At 40.1% G+C, this 24362-nt stretch overlaps 2 protein-coding genes across 5 annotated transcripts in view; one reads left to right on the top strand and one right to left on the bottom strand.

The window, feature by feature from the left end:
• Positions 1-2386, bottom strand: part of trim44 (TRIM family member 44) — a 55907-nt gene extending 53521 nt beyond the window's left edge. The window contains exon 1 of one of the 2 annotated variants that reach the window (XM_088079987.1): positions 2266-2386. The gene's annotated coding sequence lies outside the window, so the exon portion shown is untranslated. Of the gene's footprint in view, positions 1-830; positions 1036-2265 lie in introns of those variants that run through there. The other variant, XM_042496694.2, reaches the window with a different exon arrangement.
• Positions 1087-24362, top strand: part of pamr1b (peptidase domain containing associated with muscle regeneration 1b) — a 71542-nt gene continuing 48266 nt past the window's right edge. For 2 of the 3 annotated variants that reach the window (XM_088079985.1, XM_042496820.2), the window contains exons 1-3: positions 1087-1210; positions 5063-5123; positions 11027-11240. The gene's annotated coding sequence lies outside the window, so the exon portion shown is untranslated. The remainder of the gene's footprint in view (positions 1211-5062; positions 5124-11026; positions 11241-24362) is intronic. The other variant, XM_088079984.1, reaches the window with a different exon arrangement.

Here is a 24362-nt window from a genome sequence, read left to right as displayed (position 1 = left end):
AGGACATAGTGCGGGCACCTTTTGTTAACTTGTAAAAATAGATTGGATAAATTTTGGTCAACAAAAGATATTTTGTATAATTTTAAAGCTGATTTGTGAGTATTTTGGTAATTACTGTATGCATTTTGTGATAATGTTCTGTTGTATATTTGTTTATTTTACTTGGTGAGTCTGGTATGGATAATTTAAGTCTTGTACCAGAAAAAAAAATCATTAACTTTCACTGAATTCAATTTCAAATTATATCACACAAGTTACACATAAAGTATGCATCATTTTTGCAAGGACAATGAAAACAAAGACCCCATCTGTAATCACTGAACTGCCTGTGTGCAAACACACACACTTTGTTTATACTGACTCACAAGTGCTGAGTAGGGCTGTACCCTCAGCATGACTGCACACCCAAGCTCATCTTATCTCACCTCATGTCATGAGGCCCTGGCCTTTACATGTTTTGTTAGTTTTTGTGTTTATGCCCTCTCGCCCTCCTTTCACTTAACTCTGCAGGAGTGAAGCTGCAAGTGAAGAGAGACCCAGGTGCATGCCTTGTACACAAAACACACACACAAAGAGATTTTTTTTCTCCCCACTTTCTCTTTATCCCCGGAGCCTTCCTCTCCTGGGCTCTGTGTACTCTTCTTCCAATGCTGACACAAACAACCGGTAGAAAAAGTGCTGTAATCAGAGAAAAAACTCCCCCTCTTCCCCTTTGCAGCCTCTGTCTCTGACTCACACATTCATAGTATCCCCTCACGCAAACACACACAGGCATTTTCACCCTGATCCTGTGGGGATCACCAGTTTGCAACTCTCTGCAGTGTACTTACTTGTCTTTGTCTCTCTCCCCTCCTCTGCTTTCCTGTCTAGGGCTTGTTATAAGATAACTTGAAGTCAGTAAAGGAATTAGCTTGACGGCTAACTTCCTTAGCACGATCTGAATCTATTATTGAGCTGTCAACTGTCACTTTATAGCAGAAAAGCTGCTCCCGCTTCGATCCGACAGCGTTACTTCCTTATTTTCATCAGCTGCTCTCTACTTTTTTTCTACTTCCTGTCAGTGCTTTAGAAATACTCTGCTTCCTGCTTGTAGTCTCCTGCGTGTGTGTGAGCGGCAGAGACACACAGAGGCTGGAGAGAGAAAACCATGGATGTAACCCGTTTGACAACAAGCCCCAGCGCTCACAGTGCAGCTCCACACCGGAGACAGGTAGAGCGACAGTGACTCTCACAGTTGTAACCTTTGTATAAATAAGTGTGTTGTGTCATGAGCGAGCAGTATCTTGAGTCTCAGTGAAAAAATGTTAATGTTAACGCTACATTTATTTTACTTTACCCCCCTGCTGCGCCAATTAACCAGGGTCAGTCAAATTAACTATGTCATCTAAGGTTAGCTTAACTTGTTTTGTTGTTGTGAAAGCTAGCTTAGCTTAGTTAGCACTTCGTTAGCTGACATTTCGCAGCACATAATATCAAACAAAAACTTACCGAGAGCATTCTCTTGTCGTCATCCTGTTAAAAAAGTCATGTAATTGATAAATTATAGCATTATATAGCATTATAGCTTTGTTGTGTAATGAGAGCCAGTATTTTGAGTCTGTGATAAAATGAGTAACAATTGTAACGTTAACGCCACATTTTACTTTCCCCTCTGTTGCGCCAACTAACCAGGGTAAATCAAATTAACTACGTCATCTAAGGTTAGCTTACATTTTGTTGTTGTTGTGAAAGCTAGCTTAGCCTAGGCAACACTTCCTTAGGTGCCATTTTGCAGCAAATAATATCTAACAAAAGCTTACCAAGAGCAGTTTTTCAAATTGTATAGCATTACAGTTTTATATAAATAGGTGTGTTGTGTCTTGAGCGAGCAGTATTTCGAGTATATTAAGATTAACCTTAACTGTAACGTTAAGGCAATATTTATTTTATTTAACATTATATTTATTTAACTAACCCTTCTGCGCCAACTAACCAGGGTAAGTCAAATTAGCTATGGCATCTAAGGTTAGCTTAACTTGTTTTGTTGTTGTGAAAGATAGCTTAGCTTAGCTAGCACTTTGATAGCCCACATTTAGCAGCAAATAATATCAAACAAAAGCTTACAAGAGCATGTAAAAAAAAATGCTAGAATTGACAATAATATATTTTAAAAGTAAATGTATAGGTTACAAATTCAACACAAAGATCAGGGACATAGTTTGTGCCTTGCAGTCATTGCTAAGCCATTATTTTAATAAAAAAACAACAAAACTCTCACACACTTACCTTTATTCATAGACCTTTTCCACAGCACACATTTAGACATGTCAAAGTAGGAAAAGCACAGGTGTATTTATTAACATTCATGATAGCTGCATTCCATTTAGGGGAGGTTCTGATATTATGCATGCTGGCTTATTGGAATAGCTTATTGGGACACTTAATGGAACTGAGCCATCATTAATGTTATCAGTTTCACCTGTGCTTTACTGCTCTAACAAGTCTAAATGACTGCCGTGAAAAAGGTTGACTGAATAAATCACACATTCAGTAACTAACAGTATACAAAATACAAAAATGCAAACTAAAATTAGGAGTATGATAATTGGAAATGATAGAAATAAATAGGAAAACCACTGCAAGTTATTTCAAGTACTAGTATTTTGATTACATAGCTGTTTTGATGTATTGAAATGGTAAGTTATAGCCCTAAAGTGCTTTTTGTGTTGTGTAACTGGCTTTATGTTTCTTAATAACTTTGTAAGAAAGAATATTCCAGTATAATGAGTAGATAATCATTACCAGTGCTCAGAGACCTGAAATGGCCTCCTGGGCTTGAAACGAACAATTGGGTTATAAGACTTGGGACTTGACTTAAAATATTTGAAATTTCTTCCCAAAAACAAAATTTACAAAAATAAACTTCTCCAAACTCCCACACCTTAATAAATTAAATCTTTCTTGCTTTAACAGGAATATTCACAATAAACATAAGAGTATCAAAACACGTTAGCAACCACAACACATAAGATAAAAACATGTGAATATAGCATCATAAAATGCCCATAATAAGCATAATCACTGCAAATTCGATAAGGACCTTAAGTTAAAAATGTGCAGTTTCAGCTCATGTGATCAGATCGTGTTAAGAATCATGTGATAGCTCTTCTCCTTTAGTCCGCATCCAGGGCATGCTATACCTGTGCCCAGAATGTAAGAGTGCATATTCATATTGCAGAATATGTCTTCTGTTAAAAAACAGTGATTTATTTCTGCGATTCATTCATTAATGCAATAGTTGTAATAGCAATAATGGCAATATCTGGGGCCTGGGGATGAGATGAAATGAAACTGCAGTTTCCTTGGAGGATTAGAGAAAGCGGGCAAAGGCAATATTATATCGCAAATTGCAAGACTGTTTTCCCAAAGAGTGTTTAAATGGTGTTAAAAGAAGTGCATGTTATTGGTCATGCATAAATTTATCGGAAATTTCAGCAAAATGAGTGACAGCCACAAGCCCAAACAAAGACGTATTTATTATTTGAATACAGGAAAAGGTTCAGTTGGAAGAGTAAACAAATTTTGAATTTTAACACTGGTGGTTAATGGGGAGTTTCTAATTATGATGTCTGCTTTCCCCTTCTGTACACATCCCCTCCATAAAGCAGCAGTGAGAGACAATGGAGCAGGATTAGAGGTCTGGTGAGAGAGACAGAGATGAGGAAAAACAAGCTGTTCTCTGTTGAGAGATCTAAAGAGGCTATTGAGCTGGGCTTCAGACAGGCTGTATCTGGCATATAATTGTTGACTGTTACTGTGATTTGAATGGACACCATAAATAACCGTTAACCACGTTCCAAGTGCGTAAGCTTCCAGCATCCACTCGATATGGATGATGATGTTGTTTTTGCCAGAATTTTTGAGCTGTTTTGAATACGATTGCTCTTATAAAAAAGATTGTAACCAGAAAAGATTTAACACAAGACTATTAGAAAGGATGACTCAATGCAAAAAAAAATTCACTGGCAAAATCAAAATTGCCTTGGCATAGTACTTCCTTAAATCATAAGTAACAATTAAAACTGAAACTGGGTTTCCAGAGGGCATCATAACAAATATACAATTTTGATTAGAGTTGCAGCTGGACTTGAGAGCAAAAATTGTTCTGCCACGCAAATCACAGCAAGATCACATCCAATCATGAATTATCTTAGGCTATTGAATGCACAACATGGTCAGCGGGAAGTTAAATAGGCATCTGACTTGTTTTGAACTGCATTAAACTCTGCTTAACAGTAAGAGACAGCATCATCATGCACAATGCATAAAACTGAAAACAATTAAAAGGCTCATTGACTTGCAATTTATTAGAATAAGCACTCAATATAAATACAATATGTGGATGCTGATGGGAACTTTTGATTGGTTCTTTCTCTACCCAGGGATTGTAGTGGAACAAAATGTGACACACAATAGGAGCTAAATTGTTTACCTAAATTGTGTTTCTACAGCTCAGAAAAGCCTGTGCTTGGAAGTTGGCAAAAGAACATCAAGCCCTCAGAAACGGCAGCCAAGAGTGAAGGGGGAAGCTTTGGCAGACAGGCAGAGCAGACAGAAAACACTTACCTAATGCCTCGGTTTTAACATTGTTTTATTGGCATGAGGTCAGTAGTTTGGTCTCAAGATGAAATGTCTGTCAGTGCAACAGCAGTAGTCTGTCAGAGTAGCACTTCTCCCTCTCCCCCCTCATCTGCTGATATTTTATTCGTTCTCCCACCTCCTCATTTGCCCTCTGGATCGTTCTCTGGATGCTCTTGACTTTTACAACTCTCAACCTGTCATAGCCGTGCAACATAAAATAGAATCAATATGCTGTTTGCAAGGTTGTTTGTGGATTCCTGAAGCCTGTCTCATACAGCAGGATAGCTAAACTTTGCTGAAAAAAACTTTAACCCCTTCAAACCTTATCTGGAGCATAGCTGAAGTATAGAGGGATGTACTGGATTTTGTATCCTTCATCGTGAGATGGGCCTGTGGTGCTTCACTTGCTCAGTAGTGTTTGCTTTCTGTGTCTGTTTTGCAGGGCAAGGTAGGGGAAGGACAGCTGTCAAGACTGATCAGAAGCAGTGTGCGGTGAGACACAGGTGAGAAAAGAAGAAAAAAAGCACAATTTGTGCAAGGAAAGCACATATGAAGGACAGAGATATAGAGCAGCATTTTCTGAAATGTCAGCCAAGACACTGTAAAATCCAAATCTTACAACATTCTCTGAAGGATACAAGAGTGAACTCAATGCACAAATTGCTCAGTTTTTATTTAAGGGATTTACATGCACTAACATGCACACGTGGCCGGAGCAGCTACAGTGCATAACAAAGCACACAGATGGAGTGAAAGTTCATTCTCTGCCCATGACACCGTTACAACGTTTTAGCAAATAGTGCTTTGCTGCTATATTAATGCTGTGGATGTTTTATAAATCACCTTAAGTTTACGTCTTTCAAATGAGGTATACCCTGTGTCCGGGAAATAGTTTTGAAGATTGTAGAAGTGTTTTTTTTTTGCTTTCCTAAACTCTATTGTTGCTATAAGACCCAGTATTATAGGAAGTACCTGTTTTTCTAACTTCAGCTAATTGCTTACCAAGGTCATACAGCTGGAATCTATCCCAGCATATGCTTCAGCTCCTTTGGTCGATAATAGGACCATAGCTGTCATAAATTAGAAATTCTTTACATCATGTAGCATCTGACAGCCAAATGCACTTATATGGGCACAGTCAACAATTATCAGATAACCTCAGTGTAAAATGTAAGAGAGTACACTTGGTTATTGAATACATACACTGGTCCATTTTTTTGAGTTGAAGAGTTACTATTTCTGCTTTCCTCTACTGAGCCTAAACCTGCAGTGTCTCTCAGAACTAAGGTCATCCATTTTTAAATTGCCATACTGCAGCCTCTATTTCACATTTTTTCCAAATGTATGCTATCATAAATACGCCCAGAACACATTATCATATGTATCACGCAAAGCACCAAGTCATTACTTTCTACTGCCAAAGGCATATCTACACTAACCCCCCCCCCGTCTCGTCTTCTTGTCTCTCTCATGGTGTAGCAGAAAAACACATTTTGAGCGCTCCCTCGTGAAAACAGAGATACTCAAATTTGCAAGAGAGGTTGAAGGCTGAGAAGAATTCCACTTCCCACAATGTTGGTCGGGTGAATCTGAGTTTAGATTTGAGAAGTTGAAGTGTGTACTTACAAGACTGTGTGTGGTTTCACACTCCTCACATTATTGAAATTGACACCTTAGGGAGGAAGAAAGATATTTTTTATTTTTATTTTTTTTTAAATTGAGGTAATTTTTCTGTTTCTTGCTTCTCCATGAGGCTACAGGTGGGATCGTTGGTCCATTGTTTAGGTGGTAGTTAGAGTCAAAGTCCTTCATAAGGATAAATAAAAAAAAGAAAAAGGTGAGTGCGTGTGTTTGTCCATGCATTTCCAAAATTCTGACATTATGAGCAATATAGTTCTTTAGAGATTATGGCACAGATTATTAACAATCTTCTCTTAACCTCTGCAAGGCTATTATAAGTTACAAAATCTCTCTATGGCTGTCTCCTCTATTCCCTAGAAACACAAAATCAATATCCAGCTTTGGGGCTGCAGCCTTCCATCAATAAGTCATTTAATCAATAATCCCCAGAGAATACTGCATCACATCTGTTTTTGTAAGCTCGGGTTCTACTTTGGACTGAATTGCTAGAAGCAAATGGACAGAATGAATAGATAGAGAAAGTACTGTGATTATCTGAATAAAGCTATTGAATTAAGACTCTTTTAATTTGTTTATATTAGCAGGGAAACAGTCTTAATTATGACCACAAACGTATCAGTAGTGATTTTTTTGTCTGATTTTTTTGAAGGTAAAGGTTTCTGTGACCTCACAAAACACGTTTTTTTTGCCATAACTTTGTAGGTTAATTATGAAAAAAAATCTTACACATGGCCTTTTACTTGCCCCAGACATGTAAAAGGCCATGTTGGGCTTGTAAATCTAACAAGTGGTAAAAAAAAAGAAACAAAACCTTTTTAATTTTTCAAAGCTGATGATGGAAGTAGCTAAGGTGTGAGCCATCTCGCTTTCTTCTCATCTCTGTTTGCAGTTGCATATACACAGCACCAATCGAACACTCAAGAAAGTGGCAGCAGGTTAAGACAAAGTTTATAAGCTGAAGTGCAAGAACATGTTTTAGTTATCCTGGAAACAGAAGTTGTTGGCGTTGGCGGATAAGGACAAACTGCAACTATGATTTGCACAGTATGCTGCAAGTTTGAGAGCAAGGCGGATAGGACAACGTCATTTTCAAATGCAGGTCTTATTTGAGAACTGCTTATAAATAAAATGGTTTGTGTCGGGGTAAGTAATAATTGACTTTGGGAAAGTAGATTTCTGAACCACAAGCCAGGAGAAGTTAAAAAAAAAAAAAAGAAAAAAAGAAAAAAATTAACCTTTGACCCTGCATTCCATATCCATAAATCAAAGGTTCACATTCCTCAATCCCCTCTCATTGATGACAACCAGGTAGTCCTTTGGCAATCACACAAGGTCATTTGTTTTGCTGATATTGAGTGTCAGGTGATGTAGTTGAACCATGTGAAGTAGCTCTGAGGCTGAAGGAAGGAAGGACAAAAATGTGCACGCACATGCATTGAAGGCACAAGACGAAATAAGGGTACACTTGCAAGCCAGAATGTGAAATTGTTTTTTCTCTATTACATTTTTTTTGTAATTGTTTGGAGCCGAAATTGAAATTCTATTAATTTCACAGCCCTCATAAAAAATGTCTCTCAGTGAAGACAGTGTGTTTCTCACTGGCAACTATTCACTGGAATCCCACATCTCACTGTAGCAATAACTTCCATTTTGCCAAAAAATACAGAACACCCTTTATTAAACTCCTTCAGAGTCTTCACTGCATATATTAGTCTGGATAGACATGGATGTAAGCTGCTACTTGGCTGTTTGACAGAGGCATACAACCGTGAGGCGGTAGTTTTCACTGCCTCTATAAACAGTATATCTATTGATTAATAACACAGTCTCTTAATTCTGTGAAACTCTCAGCTGTAAGCCTTTCCTTAGACCCATGAGGCATGATATCAGATGGACAGACAGACGTGAAGTGGCACTGAACACACAAAACACATGAACCAAGTGAATCACCATCACTGCTTTGGCATATATTCCTTCACCGTACCTCAACCCTGCTTACCCCTATTTGATCCAAACACTCCTCTTATCAGCCTCTTACACACACTGTGTAACCACGGTAACTGTCTTACACCACTAGTTGTAGGGCAGCGATGTGCAACCAGCAGTTTCCTGCAGGGTTCACGGTCCACTTTTGCTCAGTGCTGCAGAAATAGGGTGTCGGGGGACGACAGTAATAACGTTGTTCAGAATCAAACATCCAGCACGGCTAATATGATGACTTTGAATTCTCACTGCACAGTTCAGTGTGTGGAAGCAATTAAGCTCAGGCTTGTATTCCTGAAGCAAATTGAAATGTAACATACATCAGTGGGCCTTTCATTCATTGGTTACACATGGGAAAGAATTTCCGGTGGAAAAGACGGATTACTTTTTTACACTATTTTCGAACATTTAGCTTAGCTTGAGCAACAGTTGGGAGGTGGAAGAGGCAGAATTACTTTCTTTTCATACAATTATTGGTTTCATACAATTGAAATGATATATATCATGTTCAAAAGCAAGGCTGAATGAACAAATAAATTGATGCTGCATAACATATTTCCAGATGAAAGAAAGTAAGACTCCTGCTTTATATCGATGATCAGAACTGTAGATACATAGTGAGTAACTAGATTCATCAGCTCACATAAAATTATTGGCAACGATGGTTCTAGCCGGCAATATTAGCATAACATCGACATTCCTTCACATGGCCACACACTAGGGTAAACACTGATCTTCTCATTTTGCCAAAGTTTTTAGGGAGTTTTAATTTCTCAGTTTCCTCTATAATCATTCTTCTTGGGATTGGACCTTTCTGTGTTCCAGTCTTTGGGAGAGGTCTGTTGGCTCAAGATGGGACAGTAAACTCAATCTGCAAGCTTGGAAAGGTGATCTGTGTATAGCATTTATCTTAGGAAGTAGCCATCCTTGAACTTACTATTGGATTCATGCCCAAAAGAAAGATTTTGGTAATGGACTGTGAGAACAGAGCTGCATGTAATAAGAAAGTGTTCTTTTCAAGGAGTCAAAAATGTGAATATACAGTACAGCAGTCCAGATATATGGGAGCACAAATAAACTGCCACATTCAGGTGATTTCTCCTCTGAAGATGAATTCATGTTTCTGGGCTGAGATTCCACTGGTTATCATGGTTGGTCAGGTTTTCTGATGCACTATTTGGCATCCACTCACTGTCACCAAAATAGTAGAGAGCACAGGTGTTTATAGGGCAAGCAGACAGACTATGCAAAACACTGCAAAGCTTCACACCATAGATGTGGTTCACTTTTGGATTGCCAATGACTTTAGTTTTACTGTACTGTCAGTAGTGAATTACTAAAATACCAAAACAAATATCATGTGGCAAAGGTGACAGGAAACTATTTACCGCCTCGTGATTGTATGCCTCTGAAAACCAGTTAAGTTGCACTTACAGTTTACTTTCATGTCTGTCCAGGCTCATGTGGCCATGAGAGTAGACAGTGCTTCAAATATGGATTATGCTGCAAGGAGTTACATTTTATAAACATGGATGCCTTACAAACATTTTCAACCCAGCAGCACAAAAAATCAATACAGTCCCCACAGTTTCAAGATTAGTGTCACCAATTCGGTATCCAACCAAATGTCTCCTCTTCTGTTCTTAGTAATGGCACTGAATAATGTCCAGATAAGTGTTATTTATGTCACGTTATGATGTCACAGTAAAGTTGACTTTTGAATATAAAATGTCATCACTTAAGAATTTTATTCTATTAGACATTTGTTTGAAATGTTGTCGTGAGGTCACGTTGACCTTTGACATTTGTCCAACAAAATCTAATCAGTTCATCTGTGATTCCAAGTGGCCGTTTGTGCCAAAGTTTGAAGAAAATTCCAATCAAGGCTTTCTTAAGATTCACGAGAATTAGAGAGACGCAAGGTCACAGTGACCTTTGACCACCAAAATCTGATCAATTCATTCTTGGATGTTTGTACCAAATGTAAAGAAAGGTCCTGCTCTTGACATATCACATCCATAAGAATGGGACTGACAGACAGATGAATGGAAAACATGTCTCTGGGCACAGCTGTCACCGGCATGGAGGCATAAAAATCATTCTCCACCTCAGGAAACTTAACTTTATTAGTACACAGCTGCACCTAGCACAAGGCCCCTGCAGGAAATTAAAACCTTTGTGCTGTCTTGTTTACTCTTTATTTAATAACTAAATGTTCATTGAGCAGCAGAATTAACTAAACGTGCCACATGTGAATGTGAAATAAATAGTCTAATATGTCTAGGCTTGGTCTGTTGGATATAAATCAATAGCCTCTGTTTCTTCTCTCAGAGGAAGAAAAAAGTTAGTCAAACATAATGACAGGTTTGTCTAAAGCTGTTATGTCTTGGCTTTACTCATGACACGCTCATTTTCCTGCTCCATCTGTGCTTCATCAATAGCAAACAATTGTGTACTTGCTGCTGAGTCACAGTAGAGAGAGCAAAATAGAGAGCACATCACTAACATGTTTAGGCTACAGGCTTTCAAAAACTTTGAAACTGAGGAGGAGGTTGTGTTAATCATAATATGACTGCAAAGTGAATTTAACATCAAATACAGTGTGATGCAAGACCACTTAAATTCACACAATGCTGACATTAATGGCTTCTTTCAACAGACATGCGTGCTTGCCCACAGCTGGACCAAATGTCTGCCATGACATCATAGCAGAGGACACAGAGCAGATCATTGGCGCTATATAACAATGACATTCAGTGTTTTCCTCTTTGGTCCCTCTCAGCAGGCCCCGAAACGTGGGCGCCAGGGTCACAATGCTCCTCTGTACCCCCTGACGTATGGCATCCTGGCACTGATGTGGCCCTGGAAAATTCTCAGGATGAATCCCTGTGCCAATAGCCTTCAAATCTTCTCCTCCTGGTATGGCATCCTCCGGGTCTCACGCTTAATAATCCGGGACTCAGCTTACAACACACTGAAAGAGAGACGGTTCTAAGGTGAGTGTGTTTTCAGAGATCGGCAGAGCGTGCGAGAAAAAGAAAGAGACACCTTTTGAAGAGTAAAAATGTGTTCCAACTTGGCAAGGAATGCTCCATTAGGCTGCCAAACTAATCAGGATTTTCACAATTTGGAGTGTGCTGATGATGATTTAAAGGTTTCCACACTCTTCTTGCTTGGAAACGAAATAGGAAACACATTTCCCAAAGAAACTTCACAACTGCTCTTTGAATCCAAGCCTTTCACATCACAATCCCCTCATTATCTTTTCATGTGGAAGCTGACCTTCTGAGTTATTTCATTTGCGTTGTCTGATCAGAGTCTAGCACTGATCTCAACGTAATGCCGCGCCTGTCAGTCAAAAGGTGGCAACATAAACCTTCTTCCTTTCCCTGACAGATTGGAAATGGAGGGTGGATGGGGAGGGGGGGGGGGGTACGTTTAGCACAATTGCTGAGGTAATTACAGATTTAAAGGTGAAAGGGATTCGCACACTGTTCACTCAAACAAGTATGCCAGAGGCCAACAAAATGGTGGAGAGTCTTTTGTGCGCGTGTTGCTGATGTGACTAACGGAGTCGTGAGAAAGAAGAAGGCGGAGAGGAAGAGCGAGGAAAAAGGGAAGAGCAGGTTCGAAGGACGATAGAAGCAGACAATAGTTTTGTCGGAAGGGTGGGGTGATGTGGAGGGAAAAAAAAACAGTGAGTGAAAGGATGGAGATTGAATTTCGTCTTCACAGGCGAGAACACTGCCTGCGAGCAAACAAAAAGATGAAAAGATGACCTGCCGCTGTTCACTGACTGACGGTCGGACAGTTCCCCATCTTCCTGATAGGAGCCCCTCCCTCTTGCTCCCTCCCCCTGCTGCAAGTCTCCAACTGTCAGTGTCCGATATCAACTCTTAAAACAATTATTGGACTGCCAGAGGGTGGATATAGCGTTGAGTCAGCAAACAATGGCAGAAGACTACCTGTCACAGAGCGTGGAGGCAGCTGAGGAGAAGGATATAGGATGAAAAGAAAAAGGGGGAGGAAAACATAAAGGATGTATGAATCATTTTAAAAATGGAAATCTAATGACAGCTAAGCTGCTTATTAATTTGGCTGACACTGGGACTATGTGTGAGTGTGCGCACATGTGTGCTTGTGCGGTCTGTTTGTCTCCTGTCTTTGAGGGCATACAACACTAGTCACAGCAGAAGCAGATTATGAGATTAAGTGATGTGCTTCTGGGAAATAAATAAAAAAAACTGGCAGATGAATGAATACAGTATGTAGCAGTGCTAGAAGGAAATCATTCTTAATTTAATTTTTGTGTGGGGGTTAAAGTATGAATGAGTCATGCTGTTGGGATACTATTCCCATATAATATTCTACAGTAAGCTTTGTTGTGTGACATAGAGGGGACAGTGGGGTTACCGTCACTTTGTAATGGCTTTACCGAGAGCAGGGAAATGAATCGCTAAATCAGTAGGATTGATAATCGGCTCTGGGCGGGAAATAACCTGCAGAGAATCACAATGACTTTGCTTTTATCTCCTGTGCTTACAGAGTTGCTCGTCCCACTCGCGATTGCCTCCCAAGTACACCACGTAATCCCGTGGGATTAAATTGTTTTTACGTAGAACATGTGTAGCATTGCGGTAGAGGAATTTGTAAACCATGATAAATGTGAAATCAGGGCTTTGATGTTAACCACTGCAGGGGCCATCTATCTGCCTTTTTCCTACTTCCTTTGTTTCTATCTCTCCCTTATTTCCCCCTCTCTAGTTCCCTCTGTGTGTTTAGAAATAGGATCTTATAGGCTAAATTGAAAATGGAACTGCTCCACAACACTCAACACATGGCAGCAGATGTGTGGCAGTACGTGAGAAGGGGGGGGGGGGGGGCAAAAGGAACATGAGGCAGAGGGAGGGAGAGACTCAAGGAAGGAAGAGGAGAGGGGATTGTAGGAGGAGGAGAGATAAAGATGATAAAGGCAAAGAGAGAGATGGAGTGAATCAACAAACAGGACTACGTAGAAGGAAGGAGGATGAGACACTGAGAGGGGAGGGAAGAGGAATGGAGAGGAGTTTAGAGGCTCTCAAACACATTGCACTCCCAGCACAGCAGATGCCACATTCTGTCTGGCACAGTGATCTGTGGGCCTGCTCTATTTATACCCTCACTGTGTCACTTCAGGGCCAGCACAACACTCAAAACGCACATACACACACACGTCTAGCATCAGGCTTTTGCAGCTCTCCTGCAATGACTGAAATGAGGCAGGTTAGAGAGGCTCCCTGCAAGGGATAGAGTTAGAAAACAATGTGAGGGCATATACTGAGACAAAATGGGAACTGGAGATACAGTATATATTTATTTATATACACAAATGGATCTTGTATGTCTGTAGAAGTGCTGAGAGTTCACTTTCAAAGTTCAACTCAAACTCTCATGTGAGGAGGAGATAAAGATGCAGATTTTTCTTTTCATTAATGCCTGACTGGTTTGAGTTGGCAGGCCAGACCATGAGAAAAGGGAGAGTGAACAAACAGTGGTCTGATTAAGCAGCGGGAGGACCGGAGCCTTTTGGATTGCCCGGGTTACTGGGAATAAGAGCCACAAGTTACATCAGCTTTCCACCTTAACAATGAGTCGAGTTGGGCAACTCAAAGAGGAAAATCTTAGTGAGTGTTAAATGAGTAAAAAAAGAAGGGCGGAGAGAATAAGTTAAGGATATAAAAGAGACAATTTGGAGATTTAAAGCTGCAGCAACAGTTCCATATGTTCTTTTCTGTAAAAGTGTGTAGCCAATTTCTAGCACCATGGTATAAAGATGAGAAAATTGGATATGAATCATCTCATCTCATGTGGGTGGAAGGAAAGCTTGATAACAGCACAGCTTTAATTTAACAAGCAGCACGCCGTGGTCTTTTCTTACGCCATATACGTGTAATCTCATCTGTGAAGCTACGTCGCATTGTTAAGAGGCAGCACCCCTGCATGTTAAATGGCCTTTGTTTGTAATCAATCAGCCCAAATGTTACAGAAGCAAAGCAGGGTTCATTACACATCCGGCTCAGAGAAACGACACCACTCCACACATCCATCAACCTCACACACCGCGGGGCCCCCTGCAATATAACACGAGCTAGTTGGAAACGGAGGGTGCTCTCACACAAATACAAACACACTCACACATATACAAATATAGATAGATGCAAACGTCCACACACTCGCACATTTGTCTGTGACCTATGATGTTATATGCAAAGTCACACAAACAAATTCTAATAACGCCAAAGGAGGTGGCATTTAAGAGCAAGAGGAATATTTTATGCAGGTGCAATAAAGAAAAGCTTGCAGGCAATCTTTGAAGGGTCACCTTTGATATTATGAAAAATGAAAGGCTAAATCACGTCTCTAATACTTCTGCATCTCTGTCGATGTGTGAGAGTAAGAAACTTCGAATATGCAATGCGCCACCTCTTTCTGGTTGTACAGGTTGCCAAAAATTAAATGAGAGCTAAGATAACAGTGTAAACCAGATACTAGCTGCCTGAGGCACAGAGGGGGAGAGAGAGAGAGCTGTGCATATGTGTGCTCCAGTGAGCGTAGGGGACAACAACAACAAACGTTTCCTACTCTTTGAAGCGGACCCCTATCACCTTCCCACCCCTGCTATGCTCCCCCCTTCTCCACTGTCCATCAGCAAGCCATAAATCCAGCCTCTCATCTGCCGATATGCCTCTGAAGTTCAGGAATGCTCGCGTGGGATTTGAGGCCCAGTGAGTTATGGGAACACCTGGGAGGGGTGAGGGGTGGAGGGGCAGGGAGGGAGAACTACAGTGGTTCAGGCATACTTATACCTATGAAGGGCAACATGTTGACAGCCAACAAGGCTGATGGATTAGTTCTGGTGGTCAACTGTCTTAGGTGTGGGTAATGTGCTTTTGAATCACGGAATACGCGTGGAATACAAGCCTGCTGACGGCACGCACGCACCCACACACCTATTGTTTTTACCAGATGGGAACAGGAGTGTGTAATCTATAGTCCAGCGGCAACTTCAGAAGGAAAGATATTGCTCAGGACTTGGGGATGCCAGAGAGAGGGGTGTTTTTGAAAAAAGGCGCAGGGTTATAAAAACAGAACATGGCCCGGGTCGTGGCCTGGCCTGACTCTGTCGTTCCTGCACAGCAAGCACAAAGTCTTAAAGTCCTCCATCTTCCCACGTATGCCCTTTAGCAGAGTCTCTACATTGCCCTCCATTGGTTTGTCTGTTGCAGAGGTTTGTTTGGTTTGATGTGTGTCCTTGGCTTTCTTTCAGTCTCTTGCTATCTGTTGTGCACAAACATGTATGTGTTGAGTGTTGAGCTGCAACTATTGTGTTCATAATTGACTCGTCTTTTAATTTATTTTTTGAGTAATCACTTAAGTCTTTAAAATGTCAGAAAATAATCTCAAGGCAAATTTACAGTTTACAAAGACAATGGAGGCAGATTTACATTCAAAATTCTTCTAGTTTTTTTTTTTTTTTTTTTTTTTAATATTGGGTTCTTGATTTCAGGTAGACAAAAGCAAGCTTCTCATTTCTAGACAGCGACCTTACTTATTACATCAACTGTAGCTAGCTGGATAATTAAGCTAATGAACTGGTTGAAATTGCTGACACATTTCAAAATGGGTACCCTGTAGAAGGGTCTTAAATATGCACTTGATGGCTATAAACATGTCGTGCTAAAAGACAGCAGATAAAGCTGCATGTCACTGGCAGTAATTCACCATCTCACCATCTTATAATCCATGTAGAAGGCAAGAGAAATAAGATGACAGCATTATATTGCTGAGTAGGACTGCGTATCCCATGCAGTATCAGTTTTGTAAGGAAAAATGTCAGACTGGTATTTCTTTCTGAAATAACCATTTGGCCACACTCATTTGTGTTTTCTAACAATATGTTTTCATGTTTAACATCACAATAGATGTAACAGTATCTCTGTGATGTTGAATGAGGTTTTAATCTATTAAAGAGCAGGACAGATCTGTTAACACAACCCTAAACTTTGATGGCACCCTGGACACACTGTGAGGAAATGCTATACAGTGGCCAGTCATTACTGGGGCTATTTCAAACGTAACCTATAACCTTACAAACTAACATAGTTAGTTTAATGATGTGTTCCTTGGCCTGTTACTAAAATACTTACGGTTGCAGTTAACACACTGTTATATCCATTCCTTACATTATTCCTCAACACAATCTACCTTTTAAATGCTAATTAACTCTGTGTTTATAAACTCAAAGTTTGACATACCAAGTTACAGTTGCTAAACTATAACTGGATAATCTATGTTCAGGGGGAGGGGTTCAGCGATAGGTCAGTTTCCCAGAACCCAATAATACCCCTTTTCCACAAAAATTAGCGCATGTACCTGGGTTTCATTCACAGGTTAACCCGTTAAAAATAGACTGTAGACTGCTTTCCCATTGCCAGTAGACCAGAGCTGTATACACCGCACTTCAGTTTGCCTTTCTGTGTGTGGGGGTTGTTTTGGTGTGTCACATTCGATGTTATAGACACGCCGATGAATAGGTAAACAGTAGAAAGCATCATGGACAGAGATCTGTTAAAACTTTACTTCTCTTTATATATCTGATACTTATTCAGTCTCTCTTTCAAACTCGGTGCAGACTTGTTTGGACTGATGTTTGAGTGCTGCTTAGGTGGAGAAAGAAAGTAAATAGTGGTGGCATGTCAGTGCATCTCACCGGTTAAGGAGCTGAAATTAGTGCGTTCACCCAGGTGCTATGGTCCCATCAATGTTGATTGCTGCCTACTGTAGAGTCACCTGCCCAGGTGTGAATGCTGATTTTATATCTATATCTATATATTGATATCTATATCTATCTATATCTATATATCTGTATATCTATATATCTATCTAAATTTATGTATTTATTTATTTAGTGCAGTGGGAATGAGGCTTAAGTGACATTTTCAAATTGCTTGTTTTGTCTGATGAACAGCCCACAATCTATAACTCAGCTTGCAATGATTTAAAAAAGACTTACATGATTAATCCATGATCAAAACTGTTACAATTACAACAATTCAGTTTATTTTAGTATGTGTGTCCTCTTGCATGTATTTAAGGGTCTGGAAGGAAGCCATAAAGATGACTTGACTACTGCTCCCTGCTGCCTCCACACATAGTTGGCAAAGCAGGAGGAGCATTAAAGTCAACACACAAATGAATAAATCACTGTTGCACTCTCTACCCTTGCTGGAGATGTCTGTTTTCTGTCTTAGTGCACCTCACAGCCAATCTCTATACCTTTCCATTTCCTGATGGGCCATCAATTCTGCCATTAAAATAGACTCATATACAGTAGCTGATCCCAGTGATATATTTCAAACCTCAAGTGTCCAATAAAACCCTGCTCTTTTCTCTTTTAAAGGATAAGTGATATAGAATAAATGAGCTGGGTCAAAAATCGAAGGAGTTGAGAAAAAAAATGAAAGGAGACAAAATGAGAGAAAATACTAGATATTCCCCTTGTGGTAGACAGTGTTATATTACAAAGGACTGTGGAAACTCTAAAAAGATTTAGTTTCTCTTTCAGCGGCATTGATTTTGTGGAAGATGTCTTTGTAACTAGCCGGGATGATTAGCCCCCACCCGCAATCAATCAATGCTCACAGGATCTCACAATGGCAATATTTGCACAGGCCAAATAGATGTGAAGAAACAGAATGAGGGACAATGGAGGGGAATTAAGGGTGGGAGAGAAAAAAGACTTAGACCTTATAAAACCACGACAAGGACAGTAGCCGCAAGGCTTCATGTTGAATTCGGCCTTGCTGATTCACAAAATGCTTTGGCCCCTCTGAAATTCCTGTAACCCTGCCTTGTTTGTCAAGTGCTCTTTTTTCAGTGAGAGGATATTGAAACCTCCCACATGCAGCATTTCAGTTCTGATGCCAAAGGATAGGTTATGCAAAGTATAAAGTTGAAACACAAAGGTTTGCTGCTTGAATTGCCACTCAGCCTGGAAGGAAGTGAACCACTACACCCTGTATTGTTTCCCCTTTTGGTTAGAGTAATGTAAGGGTGTCACAAAGTGCGAGACACTAAGCCTCACCCTGCAGTCGTGTCAGAGTATAATTGTTGTTGCTGCAGGCATGATGGATCCCGGATGTCTCAGACTTGTTATTTGAGATGAGTCAGGTTACAGGTGGGAAAAGAAAGGAATGTCTTTGGGTGAGGCAATTATTTTTAAAGCGGACATAATAACATAGAATTAAAATCCGCATTATAAAAGACGAGGCAACATGACTGCATTTTTTATTGCCCCTTTTTGTTGTTTTAATCTACTTTTTATCCCAGTTTAGTCTCTGCTCATCCCAGATTCCCATTGCCTCAGTCACTGCCAGCCATTCTGTTGGCCTGGGAAGAATGGAGACTAATCACCACTGATCATAGAAATATGAAAAGAACTAGATACTGCTTGTTTAATTTGACCCCATAAAACACAGGCATTTGAGTCTTTCTCTGTCTCTGCTGGCTAGCTACCTACAAACAATACCCTTGACCTTTATCTTTTTTCAGTTTTTTATTTTACTCAATGGCTAATTTGGGGGAATTTGAATTTTCTTTTTGTAATGTTACAAATAATGTTAATACTTTTTTGTAATTAAACACAATTACTTTCACATGTAGTGTTTCTCATTGAAACACATTGTTTCTTTGAGGCAGAACAAATATGCAAAGTGCATTTCATTCCTTGTGAAACATTAACAAATCCAGTTTTTTAATATTATATTGAACATTTTTTGTTTACATCATTCTTTGCGAGCTTTAAGTCTCCTTCTTCGATGCCTTTGTTGGCACATTACTGCACTTTTTTACACATTACGTTTAGCATTGGAAACATTTATACGTTTAATTGGTGTGTCTGTGTCGCTCTGCAGTTACACCCTCACAACACTATGAGATGAGTCTCTGTGAAGTGCAGTGTAGTTGGACTGATTTAACAAACACATCTAAAACATACATAAAACATGTCTTAATAGTGACAGTTTCAGCCAAAGTATAAAATCGACTCCATTATAACTCACCTGGTTCACAGACAAAACAGTTGTCTTTTGCTAGATATGTTTTCCCCACAAAGATATTGCTAACGTTATTAGCATTAAGTCCTATCTCATTTTACATTGCTTAAATGTTGCTCTGTCTATATGAAGCTTGGAAAGTGAAATTATTTAACAAAGATAAGATAACAGGATAAGATAAGATGGAAGATAATGTTATAACTCACAAGGTTCACCGGTTTCCTATGTGTAGCGTAACCTACTGCTGTAAAGAGTGGCATTTAAACATTGGTTTCTTTGGAGATTTACTCTGTTTTGCAGCCAGCCTTAAGTGGCCACTTGATGAACTGCAGATTTTGGCACTTCTGTATTGGCTTCATTTTTCAGCCTCTGAGGTCACTCCTTGTCAGGCTTATCAGGGTACTTCTCTTGATGATGCAAGCATTGTTGAGACAGTTGAATGTAGAAAAGATCTTTCGCCTAGCCTTTAACAGAATATTGTACAGGTGGGACTGAATAAGTTATTGTCAGAGATAGAAACAATAAAACAAAACACTGCACTTCATGTTATGCATTAAAACTTGGAAAAACAACTAGGACACACAGGAATATTTTTCAGGATAATTGAAGGTAGCATTGCTATCAAATGATATTGTTGTCAAGGGCAGAAGGTATAATAATGTCTGTGAGGACTGAGATTGCCTGGCTCACACTGCTGCCAAGATTTGTACCCAAGTCTAAGTTTATAAAATCCTGAAGTAGAATAGCGGTGAAATCAAATAAGCTTCATTAACTTATTTGTATATAACTCCGTCACAGTTTTTATATATAGCCTCATTCTGCTGTCTCCTATACAAGTTAGTCCCATCTCACCTTCACTAAGGCATGTCCAATCTTGTTCAAATGACAATGATACTGCAGAGTCAGCCATAAACCCCTAATGTTTGTCTCTAGTGAGCTCTTCTCTCTTCCCCTCTCTAAAGAGAGATGCCAGCACCTGGACGTAACCCAAAATGACTGCCTGCCTCTTATGCCTGTCTTTGTCGCCGCATGCCTGAGTGCCCTCCTCTTCTATCTACACTCCTGTCGACCTATCTACTTAACTGATTGACTGTCATGACATTTTCTCACAGTTAGCTTTAATCATTTCAGTGTAACAGTGCACCATTATGGAACGAGGCAAGCCGCAGCATTTGTGTGGTACAACAGCCGACAATGGCGGCACAAAGCGCAATTTACATAGAAATGACCAAATTACTGAGCACCGGCGCAGCCAATGGGTGCTATAATTCAAAACGACTGCTGTGACCATGCGCAGGTCTCCGACAGGGTACAGCCTCCAGCCAACGCTAACATTCAGGGAGCAAGTGGTCAGCTACCAGGAAGGAATGTGCTGTTTCAGCAGCTTGTAGGTATTTTGTCATCAAGTATCACACGTCCTCTTGCCCTTCTGTGTATCGATTCTCTTTACACTTCGGGCATGGAGAGGACAAAGCCCTTATGACACAGTCACAGCACGCTCCTAAAAATGAGAACTCCACTGACAAAAAAGTGTGCCAGAAATGAGCAGATATTTTCATGCCGTGGTGTAGGTGTTAGATTTTGTAAATGCTAATGTAGAATCTAAATAAAAAGATGTGTCAGATATGAAGGTTGGGTTTGCCAAGTGGTGGAGCATTTTCAGAATTAGTCATTCCTGCATTCTTATATATTATTCATATGTCCAGCCAGCTAATTTGGACCAATCATCTCTTTTGTCTGGCAGTGGGGCTGATTCATAACCTCCCCTCACAACATTTGCATAGAAATGTCTTAATTATGGCCACAATCTCTGCTAGGTGCAGGTGGCCATGAGAAAGACGAATTTAACAGCAAAGTGATAGAATATCTCCTCCTGAATGCGATCACTTCATATTTTTTTTTTTTTAGCAAACGACAGGAAAAAAATAGTCATTTCCATAAGCATACTAATTCACATTTACATAGAGATGAATCCAGATGCAAATGAGCGAAACGGCATGTACTTGAAACAGGTCCCCCCGGCTGCACCGAGGCATCAACAGGCATCACCCAGAGGAATATCAAAGCCGTCAAGCATGTCAATCAAATGCTGTGCGACATTTCAGTGGAAGTGAGGAGGGGAAAAGCAAGGCAAAACATTTGAACACAACACGAGAGCTAATGTCATGCCTGGGTAATCCTCAATTTGATAAACAAAACAGAATTTTAAGACATGTGCTTGGATGGCGGGATAAAGCACATGCCGAATTTAACTCTATTACTAACTTCTCATTTGCCACTTTTCATTTTCAAGCCTTTTATGTAGCCCAACTTGTAGAAAATAAAAGTATCATGACAGTAGAAACATTCTGTAAGGATATAAAACGCAGATGTTTGAAATGAAATCAAATGAGACTCCTGACTTCCTGCAGGCTATGGTCTGACATTTTGGAGACAGAGCTTGAGGGACGAAGCATAACAAATAGGATGGAATTAAGTGGTGAAATTAATCAGGATTTATTTTTATGTATGCTATGACTGGCATGAAGCAAATCGTATTAAAGGAAAATAGAGGAGATCCAAATTGAGGTTAAACAGTTCTTGTTTCAAAAACAGTTTAATGGATTATATTCAGATCTCCATGTTTATTTGTATGAATATTGTAGGCTATGTTACCGTTATAAATCTAATAATAACATAAAATGACAATGATGAAGGAATAAAATAATATAATAGTCTGTGTTGTCTGGGATATTTCTGTCAGAATAAACTACATCAAAGATCTGACATGCTGGTAGCTGTGACAGAGTGAAAAAATAAACTAGCACAATAAAAGACAACAGAGTTGTGTGATTGAAGAGTACACATCGTATGTAATCTTTTCCATATGCAATCCAAGCAAGCATGGCAGCCCTGAGGGAGGGGACAACAGCTGGACAGATGTATGAGCCTGCTGGCTTGTGTGTGATTTAATGTGACAGAGCCCCACAAAAACCAATTCCCCACCCAAGGACGCACGTTTATTGGCTGAAAACGTTGGCCATCAGAGTTTAGGGAAACCTCTCGTTCAAGTAAAGACAACTATGTCATGGAGTTTTACACAGTCACGCACATCGCCCTGACATATAACCCATTGTTTCACCTTCTCTTTTTAACTTTTTCCAGTCACTTTTTAAAACTTTTATTCACTCCCATTTATCAAACACTTGTGTATTATCACAGCTGACTTTTAAAGTAAGTCCATATGGCAGAGATTAACAAAGCTGGGTGTCCCTCGTGATGTTTCCAGGTGCACACACTTGTTAAACTCAAAGCATATGATGAAATGGGACTACATACCACAAATCCATACCCATGGATAGTCACCAACTGGGAAAGCTAGCCTTTTTTAACATAAATTTGACATAAATGAATTTGAACATACACATGCTGAGATGAAAACAGAGGAGGTCACACCACTTAACACAGGTTTTCCAGGTTTTCCTTCCTCTTATTAGCTGTGGTATGCACAACCCTTTTCTCGCCTGTCTCTGTTGCTCATTACCTTCTCCTTGTCTTAAGAAAGAATGCCCAAAGGTCCTGACCTTATGCTTTCACCCCTGCTTTGGACAAAGCCAGGCTTTGTGCCAGATCTCCAGGCACACCGCAGCCCGGCTGTCCAGCCCTCACACTGCCAAAGCCCCTCCAGCCGTTGCCCTGGCCCCCCAGTTTACCCTTCATGGCCCGTATTCACTCAGCTGTGACTAACTGACTCTCCCCCTAGTATGTGCTGTGTTTCATAATGAAATCATTCAGTCATGCGCAGGAAGTTCCCTGCACTGTGTAGCCATGAAAGAATGCCAGTTATGTCCGTCCACTCGCACATGGCAGGCCCACAGGGAGAGGGCCAGTCAGTTAGTCACCTGGTGTCCAGCAAAACACCAAATTTTACTTTTTTGTCCAAAGCACTCAGTCTTTCAAACTTTGAATTGTGCAAACTAGTTTGGCATAATTAAGCAACTGTTTTTTGTTTTTGCTTGAGGATGGTGACATTTTCATATTCTAGTTAATGATTATAGTGTTTGTGGAAGAGATTGACATTTTGGGGATTATGCTTATTTGCTCTCTTGATAAGTTATATGAAAAGATTTATACTGCTCTTTTGTCTTTTTGATTTATACAAGACTGCAGCCAGCAATCTGTTAGCTTATCATAGCATAAAGACTGATAAAGGGAGATAGCATCTAGGTCTGTCCGAACAGAACAAAATGAGCCTACCACCACCTCTGAAGCTCCCTAATTTCAATGTTATAAATCATATTTACACTTGCATATAAAAAAAACAAGTGTAAAAACAAAAAGCAGTTGTGACCTTTTCATCTAATTCTTTCTAAGAAAGCAACTGCAATAACATTGCACTGCGCCTTCAAAATGCTACACCAATGTAAATAACTTTCTTTTAATATGACTGATAATCCTGACTTTATAAAATAGGATCTCAGCCAGCTTTAACAACGGTTTATGTACACAGCTGGGACTCCTTCCACTCGCCCGCCTGAGAAGTGTCTGTGCGCGTTTGTGTGTCCATGGAGATGATCCTCCCTCGGCTCCTCTGGAATGTTTGCAATGTGCACAAAGAAAAAGATCAGCTTGAGTACCTGGGGTCTGTGCTTGGGCCTGCTGTGGGCCCCCGGCTAGTATGACTATCTGAGCCTGTGATTTAGCCTGCTGACACAGACAACGAGCACATCTGGAAGGAACCACACCATGCTGGCATGTGTAGAGGTATAACTAACTGCCATATACTGCATAATAACCTACCACCCCGGTGCCACGAGGACAAGCTACACTCATTAGACTTGGTCACAAAGTAATGTGTGTGAAGATTTTGTTGCCTCTTGGAGTAAAAAAAAGGGGGTGGGCTTGAAGGATTTTGTGTTGTGATCTGAAATAAGCCAGGCAGAGAGAGTGAGGGAGGAACATATGTGAACAGTTAAAAGGGTGATTCAACAACCTCTTTGATATCCACCATTAGTGTGATTACAGCTGGCATGGTCCCTGGTTAAA

This window comes from Plectropomus leopardus, chromosome 7 (genome assembly GCF_026936395.1).
Source record: "Plectropomus leopardus strain MGB_pleo_1.0 chromosome 7, ASM2693639v1, whole genome shotgun sequence".
Classification (NCBI taxonomy): Eukaryota; Metazoa; Chordata; class Actinopteri; order Perciformes; family Serranidae; genus Plectropomus; species Plectropomus leopardus.
Note: the sequence above shows the minus strand (reverse complement) of the source record. Positions and strands in the feature narration are given on the sequence as shown.